The sequence below is a fragment of the Primulina huaijiensis genome, chromosome 16 (assembly GCF_012295235.1).
Source record: "Primulina huaijiensis isolate GDHJ02 chromosome 16, ASM1229523v2, whole genome shotgun sequence".
Classification (NCBI taxonomy): domain Eukaryota; kingdom Viridiplantae; phylum Streptophyta; class Magnoliopsida; order Lamiales; family Gesneriaceae; genus Primulina; species Primulina huaijiensis.
In genome coordinates, this window is record NC_133321.1 from 11891036 (window position 1) to 11895446 (window position 4411).

Genomic DNA, 4411 nt, shown 5'->3' on the forward strand with positions numbered 1-4411 from the left:
GATCATTAGTTCTACATGCAGTTGCTTCAATCCATTTTGAAACATTATCAACAGCGACCAAAATGTACGTATATCTTAAAGATAATGGAAATGGACCCATAAAATATATCCCCCAACTATCGAATTATTTCAATAATTATGATTGGATTTAAAGGCATCATGTTTCGTTTTGAAATTGATCCCATCTTCTGACAGTTTTCACAAGATTTGCAAAATAAATGCGTATCTTTGAATAAAGAGAGCCAATAAAATCCACATTGTAAGATTTTTGCAGCTGTTTTATTTGATAAAAAATGATCTCCACATGCTTCAGAATGACAAAATTTAATAGCATTACTTACTTCATTGTCGGGTATGCATCGTCGAAAAATTTGGTCAGGACAATACTTAAACAAGTTAGGATCATCCCAATAAAATTTTTTAACTTCTATCAAGAATTTATTCTTATCCTGTGAATTCCAATGAGAAGGCATTTTATTTGTCACAATAAAATTTACAATGTTAGCAAACCAGGGCATAATAGTAGCATAAAACAACTGATCATCTGGAAAATTTTCATTTATTGGTATTTCATTATGAGATGATTCAGTCATTATTCTAGATAAATGATCGGCTACGACATTTTCTTTTCCTTTTTTATCTTTAATTATAATATCAAATTCTTGTAACAATAAAATCCACCGTATTAATCTTGGCTTAGCATCTTGTTTATTTGATAAATATTTTACGGCAGAATGATCAGTGTACACAATAGTAGTAGAACCAATTAAATAAGATCGAAACTTATCTAATGCAAATACTACTGAAAGTAATTCTTTTTCAGTAGTTGAATAATTTATTTGGGTACTATTTAAGGTTCTACTAGCATAATAGATTGCATACGGTTTTCCTTCTTTTCTCTGTCCTAACATAGCTCCTATAGCATAATCACTTGCATCACACATTAATTCAAATGGTAAAGACCAATCTGGAGGTTGTAAAATAGGTGATGTAATTAAAAGATTAATTATTTTTTAAAAGCATTTTCACATTTGTGAGTCCATTCAAATTGTGTATCTTTTGTTAAAATATTCGAAATTGGTTTAGATATTATGCTGAAATTTTTTATAAACCTTCTATAAAAATCTGCATGACCCAAGAATGATCGAACTTCTTTGACCGTTTTTGGTGATGTTAAATTAGCAATAACATCAACTTTGGCTTTATCAACTTCAATTCCTTTTTCAGATATTACGTGACCTAACACAATCCCATATTTAACCATATAATGACATATTTCCCAATTTAAAACAAGATTTTTTTCTTCACATCGTTTTAATACTTTTTCTAGGTTTTTAAGACAATTTTCAAATGAGTTTCCAAAAACAGTTATATCATCCATAAAAACTTCTACAAATTCTTCAATCATATCACTGAAAATACTTAACATACATCTTTGAAAAGTAGCCGGAGCATTACATAAACCAAATGGCATTCTTTTAAATGCAAAAGTTCCGAAAGGACAAGTGAAAGTAGTTTTTTCTTGATCTTCTAATGATATAGGTATTTGATAATACCCCGAATACCCATCAAAAAAACAATAATAAGAATTTCCTGCTACTTTTTCTAGAATTTGATCTAAAAATGATAATGGGAAATGATCTTTTCTAGTTGCATCATTTAATTTTCTATAATCAATACACATACGCCAACTAGATGGAATCCTAGCTTGTAATAACTCTCCCTTTTCATTTTTTATAACAGTGATGCCTGACTTTTTAGGTACTACTTGTGTTGGACTTACCCATTTACTATCTGAGATTGGATAGATAATTCCAGCGTCTAATAGTTTTAATACTTCATTCTTAACAACTTCTTTCATATGTGGATTTAACCTTCTTTGTGGTTGTTGATATGTTTTAGCATTTTCTTCCAAATGAATTTTATGTGTGCAAATTAAAGGATTTATACCTTTTATATCTTTTATAGTCCATCCAATTGCATTTTTATATTTTTTAAGTAATTTAATTAAATCTTCTTCTTGATTTGGTAGAAGAGTGGAAGAAATTACAACAGGAAATGTTTTATTTTCACCAAGAAATACATATTTCAATTCGAATGGTAAAACTTTTAATTCAAGTTTTGTATTATCATCTTCTTTAAAATTATTTTCAGACTCAAAATTTTCTATTGAAAAAACTTCAGATTGTTGATTTAAGTTTTCTTCTTGTATATTTTCTTCCACAATTGTTTCAATTTCATTATCATATTCATTTTCATTAATACTTGATTGTTTACATAAATTGAACACATTAAGTTCTAGAGTCATATTTCCAAAAGACAATTTCATTATTCCATTTCGACAATTAATTAAAGCATTTGAAGTTTCTAGAAATGGTCGTCCCAATATTACGGAAATTTCATTATGTACTTCTATTGGTTATGTATCCAAAACAATAAAATCTACAGGATATATGAATTTATCAACTTGAACCAACACATCTTCTACAATACCTCTAGGTATTTTGATTGACCGATCTGCTAGTAAGAGAGTAATAGAAGTGGGTTTTAATTCTCCTAAATTAAATTTTTCATAAACTGAATAAGGAAGTAAATTGACACTTGCTCCCAAATCTAACAAAGCTTTTTAAATTTTATTTTCTCCAATAATACATGAAATTGTTGGACAACCAGGATCTTTATATTTTATACTAGAATTATTTTGAAGAATAGAACTTACTTGTTCAGCCAAGAATGTTTTCTTCTTCACATGCAATTTTCTCTTCACAGTACATAAGTCTTTTAAAAATTTTGCATATGAAGGTACTTGTTTAATAGCATCTAATAATGGAATATTTAACTTTACTTGTTTAAAAATTTCATAGATATCAGAATCATTTTTTTGTTTTTTATGATTTGTTAATGCATGAGGAAATGGTGGAGGTTAATTTGATTCATTTACTATTTCAGATGATTTATCATTCAACATATTATTTTTTGAATTTAAGGTATCATCATTCTCAAAAGTATCAGGATTATCATCCTTACTCTTTGATTTTAAATGATCCTTGTTTTCATTACTATATGGATCATTAACTATTTTACCACTTCTAAGGGTAATAACAGATTTTATTTGATCAATTTTTTCATTTTCTAATTCTTGATTTTGATTTTTAGGATTAGGTTGAGGTTGAGATGGAAATTTTCCTTTTTCATGAATATTAAGTGCAGATGCAAATTTTGCAAGAGTTTCTTTCAAATCAGTCATAGATTGACTGTTTTGAATATTGATAGATTCTTGCTTTTGGATAAATGCATGAATTACATCTTCAAAGTTTTTTCTTGGAGGTGTAACATAAGGAATATAACCTTGATGATTTTGGTTATTTTGAAAATATTGTTGTGAGGGTTGTGCATTATTATCATTCCTCCAACTAAAATTAGGATGATTTTTCCATCCAGGATTATATGATGTTGAAAAAGGATCTAGTATTGGTTTTTTATAATTGTTAACATAATTTGCTTGTTCATGGAGACATTCTTTAAATGAAGGTAATGTTGGACAATCTTTTGTAGCATGATCATGTGTATCACATATATGACAAACAATTTCTTGAATACTTTTTAATTGACCACTCTTTTTCATTTCTAATGACTCAATTTTTCTTGCTAAAGATGCAAGTTTAGCTTGAATATCTATATCATCTTTAAGATTATAGATACCACCCCCATTTGTTGAATTATTGATTTTAGTTGTTGGTGGTTCTATTGTGCCTATATTATCCCAATTTTGAGCATTTTCTGCTAATGAATCCAAATACTCCATAGCTTCATTTGGGTTTTTATCTTCAAAAGTTCCATTACACATGAATTCTATCATTTGCATATCTTTAGGTATTAGACCTTCATAAAAATGAGAAATTATTCTCCATGTTTCAAAACCATGATGTGGACATGTATTAAGTAATTCTTTATATCTATCCCAACATTGATAAAATGTTTCTCCTTGTTTTTGAGAAAAAGTTGTAATTTGTCTTTTAAAAGAGTTTGTTCTATGGGAAGGAAAAAACTTTTTGAGAAATTGTTGTTGCATTTCTTCCCATGATCTTATTGAACTTGATCTCAAATTTTGTAGCCATGTTTTAGCTTTATCTTTTAAAGAAAAAGGGAAAAGCTTTAATCGAACTATATCCATGCTACAATTTTGATCATTATAAGTGTTACAAACTTCCTCAAATTCTCTTAGATGTAAATATGGATTTTCAGAATCTAAGCCATGAAAATTTGGTAAAAGTTGAATAATTTGAGGTTTAAAGTTGAAATTAGATGCATCAGGAGGAAAAACTAAACAAGATGGGGCACTAGTTCTAATAGGGTTCATATGGTGCCTAAGTGTTCTTAATTGATCATGTTCTTGATTATTATTATTATT

The 4411-nt window shown here is 28.1% G+C and overlaps 1 non-coding gene across 1 annotated transcript; it reads left to right on the plus strand.

The window, feature by feature from the left end:
- The first annotated feature begins 3917 nt into the window (after positions 1–3917).
- Positions 3918–4028, plus strand: LOC140962221 (small nucleolar RNA R71). The gene has a single exon (XR_012172500.1). It is a non-coding gene; the product is annotated as a small nucleolar RNA R71 (small nucleolar RNA).
- The last annotated feature ends 383 nt before the right edge of the window (positions 4029–4411 follow it).